At 39.2% G+C, this 24050-nt stretch overlaps 1 non-coding gene across 1 annotated transcript; it reads right to left on the reverse strand.

Annotated features, from left to right (window-relative positions):
- Positions 1-8713: 8713 nt before the first annotated feature.
- LOC126654191 (small nucleolar RNA R71) lies at positions 8714-8820 on the reverse strand. Its single transcript, XR_007632447.1, has one exon. It is a non-coding gene; the product is annotated as a small nucleolar RNA R71 (small nucleolar RNA).
- Positions 8821-24050: the final 15230 nt, after the last annotated feature.

A 24050-nucleotide genomic window follows, 5' to 3' on the forward strand; every position in this document is an offset into this window, starting at 1 on the left:
AATTTTATGCACTGTATTGGTCCATACCCAATGTAATACGGACCCCGAAGTCAAAAAATGTAACATGATGTATAAAACGGGCCAACAAGCCCATTAGAGGCGAATCCAGCCACATACAGACCGAGTTCCGGACCCACCCGAACTCGAAATCAAACCCAGTTCAAATCGATAGAACCGTATCAACGAGACGGACGACATCTGTGTTTTTTCTGAGAATCGGTTATGAACACACCGACTGTCAAATACGCACGAGTTCCTGGCACTCAAAGTCAACGAGGTTTAAAAGTATTCCTCACCTTATGTGCATATCAACTGCCTGTGAGCTTGTTTGCATTGTTTACCGCTTTCTAAAAGCATGCCAATCCAAAATTAACAGGCTAAAGGACTAACCACGTAATTTAGCAATCAAATCAATTCTAGCCAATCACCTAGACATTTTAGGATTACAATGGAAACGGGAGGGCCACTATTCACTTCGCCCATATCGGGAGACATATCCACTGAAAAGTTAACAAGAAGATCGTTGAGAGAGGTAGACATCCTAAAAACAACAAAAACAAATAAAACTTAGAAAAAATACCTCGACCAGGAATACTCATCGAAAGAAAAAAATGACGCTCTAAGTAACTCTCTATCAAGTCGTTATACTTAGGCTTATTAGTCTTACAATCTAATATAAGGTATTTGCAACTCAACCTCCTCCTTAGAAAGACTGGGAAGATTTGAAAACTTTACCTTGCCATCAGTATTGTCGTGAGGCAAAGTAGACAAAGAATTATGTTGAACTATGAAAAATTTTAAAGTCCAGTTCTTCAAAGAACTGGGAAGAAAAATAACAAGCGGCCAGGCCTTCCGCCAACATAAATAAACTCTTTGTTTTTTTGACAAGAGAAATAATATAAATAATTTAAAAAATCTGAAGACGGAACTTGGTCCCGAGACAGACACGACTCAAGAAAAGAAATGATTACTCGGACATCATTGAGATGAAGCTGCTCAGGTGGAATGCACAGATTAAGATAGATTTCTCTCAAAAAAGGCTCAAGAGGAAACCTCAAGCCGACGAGAAGGTATTCTTCAAAAATCACCAATTTCCTAGGCAGCTTTGGAATATGGTTCACCCGAAACGAAGAGCCAGGTTTCACTACCTCAAACTCCTCCAGGAAATGATAATCAAGTGAATAATTCGCTCAGATGAAAGGGTGTTGCGGGTGCATTCCACATCGTCCCTAACACCCCGAGTCTTTTTAGTTTTGTCGGACATCATTCTAAATACAAAAAATGGATGGAAACATAAGTTTTTTAAAATTTTAAAGGTTTAAAGATCAAAATGAATCAAAACACCGAGAACATGAAGAACACAAAACAAAGTCCAAGGATAGGTATATAGCAACTCTAAAATGTTAAATCTTGAAGAAAAACAAAAAAAAAGCAGTAAAAATTTCAAAGGAAATGGAAAATAGAGAAGATAAGAGAATAAGAAAAGAAAACGACAAAAATGATATATAAAACCCTCACAAAATCCGAAAGGGAAATGACTACGGTCCACAAAACCGAAGAGTCGAAACCTTAAAATCAAACGCAACTGGTGAATGACATCTGTCAAAGAAGTGACCGGAGCGAATCTGATGGCTCGCCAAAGGCAAAACCTAACGAATAAGAGCACCCAAATCCTAAAGGACTTTGCCTTGCCCTAAAAACTAAAAGAGGATTCGCCCGAGTATTACATTCGCTTGAATCCCTAACAACAGCGAAATAAGAATCGATATCAAAGCGCGTCGTCCAAGGATCTGATTTCACAGAAGAGGAATATGATCAGGAGGCTAATAATTTGGGATTGCCTTCCATAACTGAAGTCATCAGATATCTTGTCAAATCCGCCTATTTAGGTATTCACTCCTAAATAAGACTAGTAAATCTGTTGATAGAATTACCAACTTGTAATATAGATTGGACTTAAAAGTCCGGGTTGTCGAACCCACGAGGATAGTGGATTAATTGAGAATGATTTTCTTAACAATCTTAATTCGCTTAGCAAAACGAGAAGGAAATTATTTAACAACTAAGTATACATCAACAATTAAACATAAACCAAATTTACAATGAACAAGCTAAATAAACAATTGCTAATAATTAAAGTGAATAACAACTAAATGAGATATTAATAGAAAGAAGTTTGGAGGTCGATACTACACTAAGGTCATGCAATCAAGGGAATCGGGTCTAAGGTTATAAATGTGAACCAGCACTTCTAAAGCATAACTCCCGCTCTCTCGAGTCTCAAAGAGCTACAAAACCGCAAACAAGCCTACTAACCAAGCCTAACCCACTCTCGTGGCACTAAAAAGATTAGCAAGCAAGTCAACAATTAATAATCAACTCTAAGGATTCCTAATCCCTAACCCACTCTCATAGTGTTAAGTATGAAGATTCTAATCAACCTAATCCAATTAATTAACCTTCTCTCGAAGCGTTAATTAACCTAGGATCATATTTTAGGTAGCTAGACTAAAACAAGCATTAGGACCATTAATTAAAACAACACCAAGCCTAAACCCTAACCCAATCATGCAATCACAAGCTTCATACCAACCTTTATAAACAAGGGGGCTTAGCCAATCATGGCTCAGTCAACAACAATAACAACTAAAGAACAATAAAGCTTTAAAGTAAGAGAACTACTTACCTTTATAGAAAACCAACAATAAACATTCAATAAAGAGAAAGCTTCAATTATAAATGAGAACCAATCTTGATATAAGAACTTAAGCATACAACAATAGAGTAAAATGTAGCTTGGAGAAGATGGCAAAAAGCCCTAAAATTTCTCTCTACAAAAGGAATAATCTCTACTCAAATTAATGATATAAAAGTGAATACAACATTAACCCTAAAATGGAGATAAAATGTCTTATATAGTCCAGACAAAAGAGGTAAATAATCTCCTAGTACAATAGTTGTGTTTGGCTAAATCCGGAAGTGGGCCTCGATCTTGTTTCTTGTGAAAGTTTGAATCTCAGCCCCCTATTTTGTGCTAGGGCTCGATCGAGCCCTTCATTAAAGAAGAGGAGCTCGATCGAGTCCTATAACCGAGAGATTTTCCTTGAGCTCAAAATGCTAGGGCTCGATCGAGCCCTTCATTAAACCAAGGAGCTCGATTGAGCCCTCTATCCGAGGGGGAGAATTCTTCGTCAAAACGCTTCAAGACTTTGCTCCTTTTCTCGGTTATCGATTATTCCTTCTTTTAGGACAAAAAAGACTCTACTTTGCCCCATCTTCCCTACAACACACACACGCAATAAGGTATACAAAGCAACCAAAAAGTATGGTGAAACACGTAAAAGCATACGGAAAACAACTAGAATACATAGGAGTATTTTACTCCTATCAGAATCACATTCCGAATTGGACTCCAAAAGGTATCTTTTATGCCTTATGTAAATACATGAGATATGCCTACAAACACAACTAATTTGATATACACAAAACATTGCTCAAAACCTAAATTGACTTTAGCATCGGAGAGTTAATCGGAGAACGATCGTCTGATTGGCTTTTTACCCTGCTTTGCAGGTTATTCATTGGATCAGAAGACAGACTCCATCACTTATCAACATTAATTCATTTAAATAGATTTGTATTATATGTAAATGATCTATTTAGTTTTTAATCATGTTCTAATTCGTAAAAGTGGAATTTTGCTATTCAGAATAAAATAATAATATTCAAATTTAACTATTTCTCTAGCCAAAGAAGTAGTTGATTACTACTTAGAATAACCAAGACTAATTAATATTAAAAATTATTTTGAATCAATCGACGAATTAAGTTACTTGCCAGATGCATAGCACGTAATGCGAAACTAGTTTTTTAAAAAAAAGGAGTATTTTTTTTCTAATTTTTTCTATTTTTTTAAATCAAGGATTTTATTTTGTTTTGTTCAGTATTTGAAGAACTGGCTCGGTCGATCGACTCGGAATCTGGTCATTGGCCCGGTTTCAAAACAGCAAAAAATTAAAATTCCAGTCAAACCGGGTTGGACCCGATCGAACCAAACAAATCGACAGTTAAACCGATGATTGAACTAGTCAACCGGAAAAAGAGAATTAGTGATAGAAAAATATGTCGCTAGAAACTTAAAATCCATTGTTAATTTTATTAGAAGAGAAGAGAAGATCGAGGAGATAATTTCAAAAACAGAGAAGATCGAGCATGTTGTACTTCTTATAACATGTTGTACTTTACATAATTTTATCAGAAGAGAAAATCGAGCAGGTGAATTGTTTACATTTTATGGTAGAGAGGGAATAGGAGTTTATGAAAAAGGTATGTCTCAGCAAAATCTTATGAGCGCGTCGAGAGATGATATATTGACTTTTTTTATTTATAGTCTTTAGAGTTATTTTGTCTATAAGAATTCATAATTACATTTATGAAATTTGTATTTTTCTACATCATAATTTTAGTGGGTTTTATAATTTCATTTTTTTTACTGATAAAATTGTTATAATTTAGTTGAAGCTTTACGTCTCCCAAACAACTTATATTTAAAAGAACAATTTGTAGCGATGTTTTATATATCAGAACATTTTTTTAAAACAATAAATTAATTTTGAAAAATCAAAAATAAAAACAATGTAGAAATTAAATAAAACAAACGTAATTTCTTTTTGAAAATGGAAAACTAAGAGAATAAAAAGAAAACAGACAAAGGAAAATGGAAAATATTTTCTATTACTAAACAACCCCTTTGCATTTCAAATATTCTGAAAAAATAAAACCATCACAAATCAAGAACTTATAATTTTCTATGATACAAACCCTACTAATCAAGATTCACGTGAAAACATGGAAGAGCCATGTACATCCCACTCCACCCACAACATGAAGAAGTAAATTTGGAACTGCAGATCATGGAACATGACGGAGAGATACATTATGCTGGGTTCACAAGGGCATTTGCTGTAAACCCCAAGATTGTGAAAGATTTTTACAAAAAAATGTGTCTACTAAAGAACTCTGATACGCTCAACAAAACCCCTAATCTATACACCAGGCATAAGTGGAGGTACATTGAGGCGGAGCCGGGCGTCCGCCCTGCCTCCTCCAAAGATTTTTTTGAGGGATTAATGACCTTAACCTTTAAGCCCTGGTCGTCCGAGATTGTTATAATTTGGTTGAAGCTTTATGTCTTCCAAATAACTTATATTTAAAAGAATAATTTGTAGTGATGTCTTATATATCAGAACATTTTTTTAAAACAATAAATTAATTTTGAAAAATCAAAAATAAAAATAATGTAGAAATTAAATAAAACAAACGTAATTTCTTTTGGAAATGGAAAACTAAGAGAGTAAAAAGAAAACAGGAAAAGGAAATGGAAAATATTTTCTATTACTAAACAACCCCTTTGCATTTCAAATTTTCTGAAAAATTAAAACCATTACAAATCAAGAACTTATAATTTTTTACGATTCAAACCCTACTAATCAAGATTCACGTGAAAACATGGAAGAGCCATGTACATCCCACTCCACACCACAACATTAAGAAGTAGACTTGGAACTGCAGATCATGGAACATGATGGAGAGATACATTATGCTGGATTCACAAGGGCATTTGCTGTAAACCCCAAGATTGTGAAAGATTTTTACAAAAAAATGTGTCTACTAAAGAACTCTGATACGCTCAACAAAACCCCTAATCTATACACCAGGCATAAGTGGAGGTACATTGAGGCGGAGCCGGGCGTCCGCCCTGCCTCCTCCAAAGATTTTTTTGAGGGATTAATGACCTTAACCTCTAAACCCTGGTCGTCCGAGATTGTTATAATTTGGTTGAAGCTTTATGTCTTCCAAATAACTTATATTTAAAAGAATAATTTGTAGTGATGTCTTATATATCAGAACATTTTTTTAAAACAATAAATTAATTTTGAAAAATCAAAAATAAAAATAATGTAGAAATTAAATAAAACAAACGTAATTTCTTTTGGAAATGGAAAACTAAGAGAGTAAAAAGAAAACAGGAAAAGGAAATGGAAAATATTTTCTATTACTAAACAACCCCTTTGCATTTCAAATTTTCTGAAAAATTAAAACCATTACAAATCAAGAACTTATAATTTTTTACGATTCAAACCCTACTAATCAAGATTCACGTGAAAACATGGAAGAGCCATGTACATCCCACTCCACACCACAACATTAAGAAGTAGACTTGGAACTGCAGATCATGGAACATGATGGAGAGATACATTATGCTGGGTTCACAAGGGCATTTGCTGCAAACCCCAAGACTATGCAAGATTTTTACAAGAAAATGTGTCTACTAAAGAACTCTGATACGCTCAACAAAACCCCTAATCTATACACCAAGCAAAGGCAGAGGCACGTTGAGGCGGAGCCGGGCGTCTGATAGGAGTATTTTACTCCTATATTTAGGGTCGATTATAGTCGGTTTTCATCATGTGTAGTATTGTTTTTATACATTATTTGGCGTTTTTACGTTTAATAGTGTTTGTTAGTGTTTCAGTGGAAATTAGGTGAAAAACGACTATTTGGGGCAAAATTGTGATGGATTGCATGAACGAGTAAAAGGCGTAGCTTGCGGACGAAGGAATTGAAGTTCACGAACGAGATTGAGAAAAAAAGGATTGTTCCGTTCGAAAAAGATGAGTCCCGAACGGAAAACATGCAGAATAAGCATGAGTCCCGAACGTAAAAGCCTTGTCCCGTTCGGGACTCAAGAAGGAATCTGATATCAAAAGCTTTCGGCCAACGAGTTTTTCGAACGTGAATGGTTTGTTCCGTTCGGGAAAGAAGAAAATTAGGCATGTCACGAACGGAACCAAGGGCTTCCCGAACGGAACAAGAGTAAAACACGCATGCTTCAGGATTTGATTTGGAGTGAAATTCTTCCTCAACTCACAATTACAACTCCTATTACAAATTGATTTGCAATACAAATTAGAAGACTCCGGAACTTCTCCTACTATATAAAGACCTTGTACTAGACTCAATTTAATACGTAGAATAATTTAGACTACTTTAGTTTTATTTTCATTCTCTTAAAATAGCGTTTTAGCTTCTATTTCTCAGCAGTTTATAAGTAGTTTATTATTAGTTTCTGCAAAGAACGATTGTGAAGATTTCAAGTTTAATCTAGACGATTCTTCCGAAATTGACAACTCCGGTATTTATTGTTCTAATTATGTTTAATTCTTCATCTTCTTCTTTGTTTAATTTAAGCTTAAGCATGTGTAACTAAATCCTTTGTTCGGGGATTGATATGAACACTTAGACTAGTTTTCGAATTGGATTAGGATTTATTAAGTGAGTAAAATTGTGTTTTAATTACTAAGATTAATGCTTGAATTAATTTGATCACTTAGTTCATGATTTTGTGTTTAATTAACTAATTGAGAGATTGTTAATTAAATAGACATAGGTAATTAAAAACTTAGAGGAAAACACCGTGAGAGCGGGTTGGAATTTAGGTAGTCGTTGAGTTTGCTTCATAATTACAATTTAGTTATTTAATTCAGTTTTAATATTGTGAGAGCAAGTTAATAATTGATTAGCTAATTAGGTTGTGATTTTATTTGAATCTTTGAGGCTTGAGAGAGCGGGATTCGGTGCATTAGAATAGCTCGATTCACAATAAAATCACTAGATAAATTTTGATCCATTCTTCTACTAGTTTATTTGGAATTATCAATTCTTGAGCTTTTTACCATTATTGTTTATCCTTCGATTTATTTGTTTGATTTCAGATTTTTAGTCTAATTACTTGAGTTAAATTCACTTAGATTATAATTAGTTTACACAAATCCATTTATTTTCCTACTAGCCAATTAAAGAATATTAGAACTTAGTTGTTTAGTTCATTGTTCCTTGTGGGATCGATACTTGGTCTTCCAAGTTATATTACTTGCGCGATATCGTACACTTGCGATTATTTGCCAACAAGTTTTTGGCGCCGTTGCCGGGGAGCAATTGCAATTAAATTAATTAAAAGTATCATATTCTTAGATTGAGTTAGTTCTATTTAGTTATTTTTATACTTTGTGATTCTTGGATTTTACGTTGGTTTTCTTGTTTTTGTTTGCGCAGGAGTTTTGGTTAGTGTATGCCTAATACACGACGTGCCAGAAAACCGCTAGAACCGTTTCAGTCAGATTTAACATCCTTCGAAAGAAGTATCCGAAAAACAGCGCAGAAATCCAAAACCATGGAGGACGACCGTAACCCTCCGTTGAATCACGAGGGGATTGTTCCACCACCACTACATGATGGCCTAGCTCTTAATAGGCCAAACGAGAGGGTCGCCCCTCTTCCCGCAAGACGTACCTTGGGTGAATTCTTCTTACCCAACGTCGACAACGCCAACTATGGATGCTTTGCACCTCCTATACTCGCTAACAATTTTGAAATCAAGCCGGGAACGATTCAACTACTTGAGAGTCGTTGTCAATTTTATGGGTTGGAACGCGAGGATCCAAACGCCCATCTTTCAAAATTCACGGAGGTATGCAACACATTCAAAATCCATAATGTGACGGAGGATCAAATCAAGCTTCGTCTTTTTCCTTTCTCTTTGAGGGATAAGGCGAGGAATTGGATTCAATCACTTCCAAGCACCTCAATCACAACATGGAAGCAATTGGCACAAGCTTTTCTCAATAAGTATTTCTCTATGGGTAAGACCGCAAGGATGACCAAGGAAATTATAGATTTTCTCCAATTACATGGTGAATCTCTATACCAAGCTTGGGAACGCTTCAAAGAGCTTCAAAGAAATTGTCCGCATCATCATCTAGGAAGGGAGCATCTTGTCTCTATTTTCTACAATGGTACCAATGAGGCTACACGGGCAACGATTGATGCGGCATCGGGAGGATCACTTATGAAGAAAACTTATGATGAGGCCAATAACTTGCTAGAGGAACTCGCTACAAATAGTTGTTCTTGGTCAACCGAGAGGTTGAGGCAACTACCTCAAAAGGGTATCATGACCCTCGAGCAAACCCAAGAATTTGAAGCAATGAAAGCGAAGAATGCGACACTTCTAGCACAACTCGAGATGTACAAACAACAAGCAAATCAAAGGAATGCTCAACTTGCGGTAGTTCAAATGGGTTGCGAGACTTGTGATGGGCACGATCATTCGGGAATGGATTGCCCCGTCCTACATCAAAACTCAAATGAGCAAGTCAACTATGTCAATGGGCAAAGGCAAGGCAATGACCCATATTCCAACACCTATAATCCGGGGTGGAGGAATCATCCTAATTTTTCGTGGAGGGAAAATGCGGGTCAAGCCAATGCCAACCCAAATATGGGAGGAGCAAATTTTCAAGGAGGAAACCGTGGTCCACAAAACCAAGGCAACTTCAACAACTACCGACCACAACCCCCACCCGGTTTTCAAAATCGGAATACGGATGAGGGGAGCAAGATTGACAAGCTTATTGAGGAAGTTAGAACCGGTTTTAAGAACCAAGCTTCCGTCAATCACCATCTCGAGACTCAAATTTCTCAACTTGCCATCTCGCTTCAAAATAGAGCTCAAGGGGGTTTACCGTCTACAACGGAGTCAAATCCAAGGGAGCAAGTAAAAGCCATTGAACTCCGAAGCGGGAAAGAACTTGATGATCCACATGCAAGTAAAGAGAAAGCGATCGATCTAACAACGGGAACAAATGAGGAGGAAGTAACCGAACTTCCATATGTAAAACCGCCACCTCCTCCTCCATTTGTGCCGAAGGTCCCTTTCCCGGGACGATTGAAGAAGACGCCGGATAACCAAAAATTCCATAAATTTCTGGAAATTTTCAAGAAACTCCAAATCAATATAAGCTTTGCGGATGCTTTGCGTGAGATGCCTCAATACGCGAAGTTCCTCAAAGAAATCATAACGAAGAAAAGGAGTTGGGACGACAAAGGCACAATTTCCCTAACGGAAAATTGTAGCTCACTCATCCTTAGTGACTTGCCTACCAAGCTTAAGGACCCAGGGAGTTTTACAATTCCATGCAAAATAGGCGATTTAAATTCAATTAATTGTCTATGTGATTTAGGGGCAAGTATCAATCTAATGCCTTTGTTTCTTTTCAGGGATATTTTTGGTGATCAAACCTTGAAGCAAACATCAATGATGCTTCAATTGGCGGACCACTCCCTCAAAAAGCCATACGGAGTGGTAGAAGATGTTCTAGTCAAAGTAGACAAATTCATCTTTCCGGTGGATTTTGTCGTCTTAGACTATGCGGCGGATAAAACATGCCCTATGATTCTTGGGCGTCCTTTCATGAACACGGGGAGGGCATTGATAGATGTGCACGCCGGACGACTCACTTTGCGTATCGATGATGACAAAGTGGAGTTTGATATGAAAAGGATTATGCGCAACACTTTTGAAGAGGTGGAATGCATGAAATTGGATATGATTGATGAATTCGTGGAAGAACTTTTCCCGGTTTCAAAAGTCATATTCCATTCCGAGGAGACACAAGCAACTTCCGGGGAAGAATATTCCAAAGAAGATGAGCCGAAAGCCGAAAATTTGATTAGAAGAGAGAGCGTGACACCACCTTCTTCTATCTCTCCACCAAAGGTTGAGCTTAAAACGTTACCATCTCACTTACGGTATGCGTTTTTGGGCGACAACATGACTCTTCCCATCATCATCTCAAACAACTTGTCGGAAACACAAGAAGCGAGAGTTGTCAAAGTGGTGAAGCAACATATATTGGCGATCGGTTGGCAAATTTCGGACATCCGAGGAATTAGTCCCTCGGTGGTCATGCACAAGATCCACCTAGAAAATGAGTCAAGAGCATCGGCTCAAAGACAACGGCGTTTGAATCCAAATATGAAGGAGGTCGTGCACAAGGAGATAGTAAAACTTCTCGACGCCGGAATTATATACCCCATATCCGATAGTGCGTGGGTTAGTCCCATCCAATGCGTTCCAAAGAAAGGGGGGATGACGGTGATTGAGAACGAGAAGGGTGAGCAAATTTCCACTAGGACGGTAACGGGATGGCGTGTTTGTATTGACTACCGCAAGTTGAATACGGAGACGAGGAAGGACCATTTTCCGTTACCATTTATCGATCAAATGTTGGAGCGGGTAGCGGGCCACGCTTATTATTGTTTTCTCGATGGATATTCCGGGTACAATCAAATTCTTATCTTCCCGGATGACCAAGAGAAAAAAACTTTCACATGTCCTTATGGAACGTTTGCTTATCGGAGAATGCCATTTGGTCTTTGTAATGCACCGGCAACATTTCAACGATGTATGACTTCCATCTTCGCCGATATGATTGAAGATATTATGGAGGTCTTCATGGATGATTTCTCGGTATTCGGGGACTCTTTTGAGATATGCTTAAATAATCTTGAACGAGTGTTGGCCCGGTGTGAGGAGACCAATCTAGTCTTGAATTGGGAGAAGTGCCATTTCATGGTAGAGGAAGGAATTGTCTTGGGACATAAAATCTCCAAGGACGGCATTGAAGTAGATAGAGCAAAAACGGGAATCATCGAGAAATTACCACCACCAACTACCGTAAAAGGAGTTCGTGCCTTCTTAGGGCACGCCGGGTTTTATCGACGATTCATCAAAAATTTCTCTTCCATTGCTCGTCCTTTAACTAATTTACTTGTTAAAGATATTCCTTATGAATTTACTAATGATTGCCTTGATGCTTTTGCTAGGTTGAAAGAAGCCCTTATCTCGGCCCCAATTATTTCATCACCCGATTGGACTCTTCCTTTCGAACTCATGTGTGATGCAAGCGATATAGCACTCGGGTGCGTATTGGGGCAACGGAGGGAGAAAAAGCTTCACGTGATATACTATGCGAGCCGAACATTGGCAGGTGCTCAACTCAATTACACCACCACCGAAAAAGAGATGCTTGCGGTGGTGTTCGCATTGGATAAATTTCGGTCGTACTTACTTTGCTCTAAGGTTATCATCTATACGGACCATGCGGCCCTTCGATACCTTTTTGCAAAGCAAGATGCTAAACCGAGACTAATCCGATGGGTGCTTCTTATGCAAGAGTTTGACATCGAAATTCGCGACAAGAAAGGAACGGAGAACGTCGTCGCCGATCACTTGTCAAGGTTAGAGATTCCGGAACCAATTATAAGTGGCGTAGAGATTAATGAAACGTTTCCGGATGAGATGTTGATGGTACTTTCGGAAGTGGAAACGCCATGGTATGCGGATATCGCAAACTATCTATCTTCCGAAATAATGCCACCGGATTTGACTTACCACCAAAGGAAGAAGTTCTTGAGCGATGCTAAACGGTTTCTATGGGAGGAACCGTACCTCTTCAAGGTGTGTGGAGATGGGATTTTGAGGAGATGTGTACCACTACAAGAGATGATGCCTATACTTAGTCAATGCCATTCCTCGGACTATGCGGGCAACTATGGTACATCAAGGACCGCCGCTCGTGTGCTAGAGTGCGGATTCTTTTGGCCTACGCTATTTCGCGATGCAAAAGACTTTGTTAGTCATTGCGATCGATGCCAAAGAGTGGGGAACATATCTAAGAGAGATGAAATGCCGCTTACCAACATTCAAGAGGTGGAACTTTTTGATGTGTGGGGAATAGACTTCATGGGTCCTTTTCCTATGTCGTTTGGAAAGCAATACATATTGGTGTGCGTAGATTACGTGTCAAAATGGGTAGAGGCGGAAGCATTACCCACTAACGATGCCAAAGTAGTGTTGGATTTTCTCAAACGTTTGATGAATCGATACGGGACTCCTAGAGCGATAATAAGCGACGGTGGATCTCACTTTTGCAATAGGCAATTCGATGCCTTGATGCGGAAATATAAAGTCTATCATCGGGTCGCTACTCCGTACCATCCTCAAACAAGCGGGCAAGTTGAAGTTTCTAACCGTGAGCTAAAGAGAATTCTAGAGAAAACGGTTAATAACACAAGGAAAGATTGGTCACTGAAACTAGATGATGCATTATGGGCATATCGTACGGCTTTTAAAACGCCCCTCGGAATGTCTCCATATCGTATTGTTTTTGGGAAAGCATGCCATCTTCCGGTGGAACTTGAACATAGAGCGTATTGGGCCATTAAAAAGCTCAATTTTGACCTTAAAGCGGCGGGGGAGAAACGTATGCTTCAACTCAATGAGTTGGACGAATTTCGGTTTAATGCCTATGAAAACGCCAAGCTTTACAAAGAAAAGACGAAACGATGGCATGACGCTCATATCGTGCCTAAAACGTTTGTGGAGGGCTCTTTTGTCTTGCTCTACAACTCGCGCCTCAAATTATTTCCCGGGAAATTAAAATCCCGTTGGAGCGGTCCTTTCAAGATTCGAACGGTGGCAAGTCATGGAGCTTTGGAATTGGAGAACTCTAGTGGCGAAATCTTCAAAGTAAATGGACAACGGTGCAAGCCGTATCTTGGACCTTTGACGGATCAAGTGGTGGAACAAATCACGTTCACCACTCCTACATAAATTCCGGGCCACGGTCTAGCTTTTGACCAAATATAAAGCGCACTCGAGAGGCAATCTCGAGAGGTTACGTGTCTTGTTTCATTTATTTTATTTTCCTTTTATGCGTATTTAATTTTTAATTTGTTTATTTATTTCCGTTTAATTCCGGGGTATGTTTTTGTGTGATTATGCAGGTATATACATTATGTCAGGAGGTTTTCGTTCGTGAAAAAAACCTTTCCCGTTCGGAAAAAAGCAAATTTTGCCTTTGTCCCGTTCGGGAAAGGCTATTTCCGTTCGAAAACCTCCTCAGCCCTCAATTTTTTTCGAACGGGACAGGGTACTTCCGTTCGGGACTAGGCAAATTTTGCCTTAGTCCCGTACGGGACACACTATTCCCGTTCGAGAAAGAGCCCTCGGCTTCTCACTTTTCCGAACGGGAAAGGACCTTCCGTTCGGGACTAGGCAAAATTTGCCTTTGTCCCGTTCGGAAAGCCATAGTTCCGTTCGGGAACAAGGAAAATTTTGCCTTGTTTCGAACGGGACAAGAATTAAGCCTAATCCCGTTCGGGATTAAATTATTCCCGTTCGGGAAACATCAAAAATTGTGAAAAATTTGAATTTTGAATTTTGAATTAAAGTGTGGTAGATTTCTTGGGACTTGTGTTTCTTTTGAGATTTGTGTTTCTTTTGAAACTTGTGTTTCTTTGAGATTTGTGCTTTGTAAAAATTTGAATTTTTCACTTGGATTGATGATTTGGCAAATCCGAACCATTCATTAGTGTTTCAATTTCACTTGGATTGATTACATGGCTTCGATCTAAACCGTTAAATCAATTTTAAGTTATTAAATGGAGAGTTTGAAATTAGTGGAGGGAAATCTTGAGATTTTATTTATTTTTCCTATAAATACCTTGCATTTTTCTACTTTCTAGTTCACACATATTCTTCTTCTAATTTTCTTCTTTTCTTATTCTCCAAATTTATTAAAAATACTCTCATTCCGCAATCATGGTGCGAAGCAAGAATGCCGAAAATCAACCAATCCGTCGTTCAAGCACGAGAAATCAAGAAGCGGCGAATCCACCCTTACCGGCCGTGGGAAGGGTACGTACTAAATCAACCGCTCCATCCTCATCTCGGGTGAACACCTCGGCGATATTGACTACTCGCTATAACGCACCTTTCCAAATCCATACAGAGGAGGAAGGTGATTTATATTTGAGTATCAAAGAAAGGGAAATGGTAATTCCATTCCAAATCGATTTTGATGATATGGAGAACCTTGGCATCAAGGATGAGGTGGAGCGTTATTTGGATATTTTGGGGTTATCGGCATTGGCAAAGGTTAGTCATCACTCTTACGATGAACTTACTCGTGAATTCTTCTCTACTCTCAAACCGGTTAGCGGTTCTCCTTCTTCTATTTCTTTCCGCATCAACAACACTAGCCACACACTTAGTGTTGAAGATTTGGTGGAATTGTTTGGAATGAGGGGAACGGGGTTGATAGATTGGGATCAAAACTTTGATCAAGTGGAGATATGGAGGGAATTGACGGATCGTGATGATTATCGGACAAGGGGGTCCAAGATTAATGAAATCAAAGACATCGCTATTGTGGTTTTTGTGAAGTGGTTTGGGCACTCGTTTGGCGGGCGTGGTGAATATACGAAGGTGGCCAAGAGTGATCTTTTAGCTTTGAATGCTATTTTGCATCCGGAGATAGAAGCATACCAAGTCAACACGGCGTATCGTCTTTTGAAGCGGTTAAGGGAAGTTCCATCCGAATTATCCAAGATTGGCTATGGTTTCATTATTCGTGCTTTGGCGGAAAAATACAATTGTATGCCTACGGCGTCTACTTTGGCGATTTTTGAGACCATTCTAGCACGGTCTCTCAATATGAGCCATTTGGATGTTGCCGGGTTTGTGAAGAAGGGAAGAGTTATTCCCTATAATAGAAGGGTACGATTGGTGGCACGAACACGGCGAGAAGAGGTAGCACGGGAAGTAGAAGGTGGAGAAGAAAGAAGAGCGGGGGAGGAACCCGCGGGAACTTCTCAAGCCGGAGAAGCGGCTCATGTTTCCGGGTTTGACCAACGGTTTTCTGAGTTGGTTGAGCAAAACCGGATCGGATGGGAGCAAAACCGAGTTGGTTGGGAAACTAACCAAAAATTACTTGAAGATATCCGACGTGAACAACATGTTGGTCTTGCACAACTACAATGGAGGCAAGATCGAATGCGAGCACGCCTTAATCGGCAAGAGGATTTTCTTCGGGGTTACTTTAATGCCGCCGGCGGAGAGCGTTATCCATCACCGGAACCATCACCGGATCCACCGGCCTTTGACTAGAGCGAGATTTGTTTTTCTAAACCCAAACTCTTTCCAATTTTTTTCTATTTTTATTTCTTATTTCTTAGCTTTGGGGACATAGCTAGAAATAGTGTGAGGAGGGGGGAAGAAAAATTTATTTTTCGTTTGGGTTATTTTTCGGTGATTTATCTTTATTTTCAGTTTTGGTTTATTTTTATGAAGTTATTATTTTCTTTTTAGTAGATTGTATTAGGTGTTAAATTAGTTTATTTCAAGGTCTTGTATCGTTTTAAATCGTTGTCTTTTAAATATAAAAGTGTTAGTTGATTTGGTGTGTATCTTAATTAATTTGTCAATCTTAGAGTTCCCCGAATCAATGAATGTATGAACGCGACTTCTTAATTCGACAATTGATAAGCGATGCTTGCTTAATGACTTAATAATTCGTTGACATAATCCGATGAAATAAGGGTGAATTCAAAATTTAGACTTGTTCAAATCGTTGAAACATAATTGAATAACTTGATGCGGATTCATGACATGTTGATTGTTTATTTTTATAGTCGTTTTTAAACTTTTGGCATGAGTAGCATAATTTAAGTAGGAATTGAGTTTATGGCATAACACTACACACTTTTGAGAGTTTTGAGCTTAATTTCCTTGTTGTGAGTATTGATTTCATGTTTTATTCCTAGAACTTGCTCGGTGTCCGTTTAAAGTTACACGATTGAGTTTTCAACAATTAGATGATTATGGCAATTAGGTATAACCTTTCTTTTAGACCACTTAAATAGACTACCCTTTATCCCTTAGATTACACCAATTTGAGCCTTAAGCCTTTTTATTGTTTTTACCATATTTTACCCGTTACCGTTCTATGTTTTACCTCTTTTATTTACCTTATCGACTTGATATATTATTTGTTATGACTATGATGAATATAGGTGATTAATAACTCAAGATTTGTGAAAAGAGAAAGTGAACTACATTGTGCTTAAAAGATAAAGATTACGCCTTGAAAAAGATTGAAAAAAAAAAAGATAGAAATTTGCAAAGCAAAAAGCTTCAAAAAGAAGAAAAATTCTGAGATTGCAAAAAGCAATGAGTAGAGCGTAAATTCAAAAATAAAAGAAAGTTAAGAGTTCACATAAATGCAAAACCGGAGTTAGATCAACCTAGAAGTTAATAGTAGTAATAAATAGTATATTAAGTTGATAATTAGCCTTTGTTTTATCCTTTTTACCTACCCTTTACCTTAGCCACATTACAACCCAATAAAAGACCATATGATTTTTGTTGATTACCGAATCAAGTAGCGGAGTCCGGGACTATGAGCAAGCTTATGGTGAGTATTCATGTTTTCAAGTGTGAGTTTTTCTTTTGATTATATATACCCTAAACACTTGTTATTATATTGATGCCATTAGCTCGGATTCTACTAAATTGTGCTATGATTTGCCTAAGTGAGAAATTGATTATTTTCCATGTCCCGCAAGTGATAGTGAAGCTTGAAGTGTGATTCAATTTGACCTTGTACTAATGAGTTAGTAACCGTTGTTATATTAAATTATGTCATAAAATTATTATTGTTATTCGATTGCATCATTATTTAGTTGTCGGTTTTAGAAGGTTGTTTTTCATATTATTCATAGGGTCGGGAATTTCTTTGATTGATTTATTATTAAGTTATATGCTAATGATTTCTAACATATTTTGTAGAGTAAGATTTATTTCTTGCTTGAGGACAAGCAAAGGTTAAGTGTGAGGAGGTTTGATAGGAGTATTTTACTCCTATATTTAGGGTCGATTATAGTCGGTTTTCATCATGTGTAGTATTGTTTTTATACATTATTTGGCGTTTTTACGTTTAATAGTGTTTCTTAGTGTTTCAGTGGAAATTAGGTGAAAAACGACTATTTGGGGCAAAATTGTGATGGATTGCATGAACGAGTAAAAGGCGTAGCTTGCGGACGAAGGAATTGAAGTTCACGAACGAGATTGAGAAAAAAAGGATTGTTCCGTTCGAAAAAGATGAGTCCCGAACGGAAAACATGCAGAATAAGCATGAGTCCCGAACGGAAAAGCCTTGTCCCGTTCGGGACTCAAGAAGGAATCTGATATCAAAAGCTTTTGGCCAACGAGTTTTTCGAACGTGAATGGTTTGTTCCGTTCGGGAAAGAAGAAAATTAGGCATGTCACGAACGGAACCAAGGGCTTCCCGAACGGAACAAGAGTAAAACACGCATGCTTCAGGATTTGATTTGGAGTGAAATTCTTCCTCAACTCACAATTACAACTCCTATTACAAATTGATTTGCAATACAAATTAGAAGACTCCGGAACTTCTCCTACTATATAAAGACCTTGTACTAGACTCAATTTAATACGTAGAATAATTTAGACTACTTTAGTTTTATTTTCATTCTCTAAAAATAGCGTTTTAGCTTCTATTTCTCAGCAGTTTATAAGTAGTTTATTATTAGTTTCTGCAAAGAACGATTGTGAAGATTTCAAGTTTAATCTAGACGATTCTTCCGAAATTGACAACTCCGGTATTTATTGTTCTAATTATGTTTAATTCTTCATCTTCTTCTTTGTTTAATTTAAGCTTAAGCATGTGTAACTAAATCCTTTGTTCGGGGATTGATATGAACACTTAGACTAGTTTTCGAATTGGATTAGGATTTATTAAGTGAGTAAAATTGTGTTTTAATTACTAAGATTAATGCTTGAATTAATTTGATCACTTAGTTCATGATTTTGTGTTTAATTAACTAATTGAGAGATTGTTAATTAAATAGACATAGGTAATTAAAAACTTAGAGGAAAACACCGTGAGAGCGGGTTGGAATTTAGGTAGTCGTTGAGTTTGCTTCATAATTACAATTTAGTTATTTAATTCAGTTTTAATATTGTGAGAGCAAGTTAATAATTGATTAGCTAATTAGGTTGTGATTTTATTTGAATCTTTGAGGCTTGAGAGAGCGGGATTCGGTGCATTAGAATAGCTCGATTCACAATAAAATCACTAGATAAATTTTGATCCATTCTTCTACTAGTTTATTTGGAATTATCAATTCTTGAGCTTTTTACCATTATTGTTTATCCTTCGATTTATTTGTTTGATTTCAGATTTTTAGTCTAATTACTTGAGTTAAATTCACTTAGATTATAATTAGTTTACACAAATCCATTTATTTTCCTACTAGCCAATTAAAGAATATTAGAACTTAGTTGTTTAGTTCATTGTTCCTTGTGGGATCGATACTTGGTCTTCCAAGTTATATTACTTGCGCGATATCGTACACTTGCGATTATTTGCCAACAGCGTCCGCTCTGCGTCCTCCAAATTTTTTTCTTCAGGGATTACTACTAACCTTAAAACCTCTAAGCCCTGGTCGTCCGAGATTGTTATAATTTGGTTGAAGCTTTATTTCTTCCAAACAACTTATATTTAAAAGAACAATCTGTAGTGATGTCTTATGTATCAGAACCATTTTTTAAGACAATAAATTAATTTTGAAAAATCTATGTTAGACAATTGTTGGGGCCAGGTTGCAACTCTAGATGAAAAAGATTGGTCTAGAGCTTCTAGAGTCCTTTGGGGCGTCCCATGTTTACTGCAAGAATATATGACAATTTCATGGAAACTTCAAGGCTACAAAGTCCAAAGGAGTTGCTGGAATAGCTTACAAAGTTCTTGCTATACTACAACCAGGATTTCAAGATGTTAACACTGATCAGGATGGCGAAATCAACAGGTACAACTTTGTGGATTATCTGAAGGGGAAAGCAATAAGGCATGGAAAACAACTTTTTATGGAAGTTGGTTACTTAAGGTTTCTGTTATCTTCAAAGGGACACTTGGAAAAATTTATCCTTGTGGTACAATCACTCGAATGGGCTACTGAAGAGGAAGTTAGTATAATTATCTAGAGACTACTCAAAATGTTTGAAACAATGTCGAATGCAGAATGCAAAAAACTAAACAAGAAGATTCATGGACAAGCAAGTTTTGAGGAATTGGTGTTGGTAGATATTTTGAAACATGTATTTCGTTTTGAGTTGTTCTGGGTTCGGAGACGTTTGGAAAATGCAGAGGCAGTCAAGGTTGAGGCTGTGGCTGAGATGGGAGAGCTGACGGATGAGTTGATGCTGTTAAGTACAAAAGTGAGTGGCGTAAAAGTGCCTCAGGGATTGCACTTTGGAAGAAAGTCTACATCATCAATGATCGAAGGAGTGTGGGATGAGATTTAAGAAACTAGGAAACCAACAATAATTAGAAAAATGTTTGAGCTTCGTGTTAGTACTTGATACATGTCGATCTTTAAAGGGTCGCCCGTACTGTTTTTCCTGCACAAGTAACAAATATAAGCTCAAAGGACCTCAGGCTTGCTCAGCCTGAAAGCCACTCCGATGCTTAAGTCAGAGAGGGTTTTTTGGTAGGTAAATGGATGTAAGAGTATTTAAGTCTGATTTGTGCTTACCCTTCTCAGCATTCGGTGGCTTCCTTTTATAATGAGTTTGAGGCGGTTGTTATCTGGGAAATCGTGGGTTTATCCCACGATTATTGATAGTGGTGAAGGCACGTTCCCGATTATCCCGGGTAGTGGGTGTCAGGGAACGGAGTGGATGAGGTTGTCTAAATGGCAGACCTGGATAAGTTCGCCCGAGACAGACATGGGCGATACTCGTTGGAGACCCGTTGGGCGAGCATAGCATTCGTTAGGCGATGCTTGGAGTTCAGATATTATTAGGTCGGTATCAGATGTCCCCCCCTGTAATCTTGCTAAGTCAAAGACTTGAAGCGCCAAAATTCAAAATTCGAATTTCCGAAATTTTCGAAATGATTTGAATTTCAAACGTTTCCTTCAACGGTTACGAATCTGAAGCGTTTTTCGACTATAAAAGAACGCGACTTTTGGTTTCTCATTGATTATTTCGAGGAGTTTCCTGCTGTCAGGCATTCGAGTGTCTAGCTTGGCGTATAAAAGAGGTACTTGTTCTTTAATTTAAAATCTTTTACTCTTGATTTTTCTATCTGACACTCTACTTCTGTTGATTTATTTCTCCAACCAGGCTTTCTTCGAGTTTCATAGCACCAGACTTTCTCTTATAATCAGTAAGTGGCTTAGCTATTTTTGTTTGTCTTCTTCCTTCCTTCTTCTTGTTTGCTTTTAGATAGTATATTTGTAGGATGTCTTCATTAAGGATTTCAGTGTCTTCCCCTTCTTCTTCCTCTTCTTCTGAGAGTTCTACCAGTGACCCTACCTACCCTGTTCCTCTTGCTACCCTCGTTGAGTTGTCATCTGACGAGGAAGGGTTGTCTCAGAAGGTGATCCCTGATAGTGAAGAGGGTGTTGATGACAGAGGGCCAGAGGGTGAGGCTCCCCTTGAGGATGCTAGTGGAGATGAGGCCGGAGATGGTGGATTAGGTGATGACGAAGGAGATGAGGAGGATTTTGTTTTTGAGAGACGTAAGGTCTCCTCTGGGACATCTTCTAGTAAGAAAAAGCCCTTGTCTGAGTGGACCATCAGTCTGGGTCAAGAAGCCCTTGTTTGGATTAGGGCGAGGTACGAAATTCCCCCCTTCATTAGCCTTCGGATTCCATCTGAGAGCTCGGCTGTTAGCCAGGTCTTAAAGGATGATGAACAGTTGCTTTTCGTTGAAGATTTTGAGGCGGGTTTGAGGCTACCACTCGATCTCTTCACCCAAGAAGTGTTCGATAATTTTAAGATCCCCTTGGGTCAACTCCATCCTAATGCCCACCGTCACTTGACCGGAGTTTTTATTCGTGGACTCCAACTGAAGAGACAGGTGGGCTACGAGATTGTTAGGGCGATCTATTCTTTGGGGAGGAAGAAAAGTGATGAGTTCTTCTACTTGCAACCCGGAAGATCTCCCTTCACTGGCCTTCCCAATTCTTTGAAGCGGTGGAAAGGTAACTTCGTCATCGCCAAGAAGGAAGGGGGTTGGGGCTCCATTCCGAATGTTTTTGTGGAAGGGCCCCTTAAGTTGGAAAAGGCGAACCTGAGCGAGGTTGATAAAGAGACGTTGCGTCTGCTTCGAGGTGGCGCTAAGGTGCACGTAGTGAATCTGATAGATTCCTACTTCGGCTGGGACCAAAGTGTTGCCTCCAAGAGAAATAAGAGAGTGCAGGGTGGAAAAAGGGGGAAGAGGAAGAAGAGTGAGGACAAGAGGGAGACATCGCCTGATAATGGAGACGAGTTCCCTGACATGGGCGAACCACTGCTTTCTTCCCCTCTTAATATTTCTTCTATGCCTCTTAGTCCTTCTGGTACCTTGTTTGTACCATGAAGTTTTTATTCCCTTTTAATTTTTGTGAAGCGTTTTCTGAATTTTCTTTCCTTTGACTTTTCAGTGCCGAACTTCAAGGAACTTCAGCAGAAGGTCATGGAGGATAGGAAAGCTCGCCGAGAGGCTCGAGAGAGGGAGGCCCTTCCCCAAGCTGTTCCCAAGCCGTCTTCTGAGGCTAAGAAGGCGCCTGCTAAGAAAGGAGGCGATGTTCCTTCCTCGGCTGGAGGCAAACCACCTTCTTCTCAGAAGGGTGATGATTCTGCTCCCACTCCTAGGGTGGTGCTGCCAGGCTTCCAGATAAAGGAACCTGTCACCAGCCCTCCTCCTCCTGCTGTTCCCTCTTACACCGGTAAGGGGAAGGATAAGATGGAGGTTCCTGCGAAGGAGAAGCTTCCCCGATCCCTTCCTCTGGCTCCCCAAACTGCCCCGGCTGCTTCGACCGGCAGCAAAAGGCGAGCTCCTTCTTCAGGGGGCGAAGATACTGAGGGGGAGGGACCCTCGATGAAAAGGCCCAAGAGGGATGTGATGGTGACTCAGGTCGACCTGCTCCTTCAAAAGTATGGGGCCGATGCTACTGTATGTTGTCCTGCCGTTGCCCACGACATCTTCCGAGGTTCCTGCTGCCCTTCGGACGTTGACTACTATTTGAAGAGGCCGGACCACGTACTGATGGACGATTGTTTTTCCAACCTGGCAAAGGTGATTATTTTCTGACTTTAACATTTTGCTTTTTTTTTCCTGTTATGGTTATTTTCTAACTCAGCTTTATTTTATGTTTAGGTTGCATATGCCATCCGTCAATACCGCTCCAACCGTCTTAACGACGATGAGATGCAGGTGAAGATAAAGACGGAGTACAAGCTGCTGAAGGGAAAGTATGACTCCCTTCGTAGCGAACATGGCGGGTGCACTCAGAAGCTGGACTCTCTTCGTGCTGATGTGGATAGGTTATCCAGAGAGAGGGAGAGTGCTGTGAAGCAGCAGCGTGTGCTATCTGAGGAGGTCGCCCGCCTTAAGAAGGAGAATAAAAATCTGGCGACAGAGGTGGTGTTGAAGAGTACTGATTACGACGATCTCAAGAAGGAGTTCGACACCACCGTCATGGCCCTTAATGATAAAGTCTCTGTTGCTGAGAAGAGGCTTTATTTGAAGCGGGGCAGGCTGATTCGTGAGAAGGAGAGGCGTCGCCGTAACACCGCCCAGCTAGCCAATGATCTGACTGACTTCACTGAAGCCATCGTGGGTACCTACTTGGAGCGTCATCCTGATGGGGACGTTGATTTCTTATATGGCTTTCCCGAGGGGGTTAACAGTGAGAGTGAGCCAGATTCTCCCCAAGACTTGTTTGTCTCCATCAAGTCTGAAAATGGTGGAGGTGCTGCTGAGGTTGCCGAACAGTCTGCCCAAGGGGTCCAGGAACCTGCCAAGGCTGGCGAGAAGCCTCTTGTTCCCGGTTTGGGAGGTAGTCCTGAGGAGAAGGACTTCGGCTTGCTTATATCTTCGGAGCGGCCTTTTGCTGCTCTGGACTTATTAGATCGGCCTTCTGATCTGGAGTCTATCCTTCCAGGGTCCGATCCTCTTAGTCTTGCCGATGTCCCTTCTCCCACTCGTTCTGGCAACATTCATGTTGATGCTTCTTCTTCAGCCAGGCGGGGTTCGCAGGAGGGGCTATCTGTCCCAAATATTTTGGAGGGGAACAAAGAGGCTGCCCCGGAGAAGGTCGAGCCAGAGATCAAGGTTTAGATTCCTCTTTCTCCCTTTAGTTTTTGTATAGGAAGAATTTTCCTCTTTTTTTTTTTTTTTTTGTTATGTACTTTGTACATTTGTATATTTTCTTTTGTTAGGAATTTTATTTTCCTTTGTAATTTTTTGTGTGGGGCATTTGCCCTCTTTTTAATATATATCTTTTTTGCCTTT

The sequence above is a fragment of the Mercurialis annua genome, linkage group LG6, assembly GCF_937616625.2.
Source record: "Mercurialis annua linkage group LG6, ddMerAnnu1.2, whole genome shotgun sequence".
Classification (NCBI taxonomy): domain Eukaryota; kingdom Viridiplantae; phylum Streptophyta; class Magnoliopsida; order Malpighiales; family Euphorbiaceae; genus Mercurialis; species Mercurialis annua.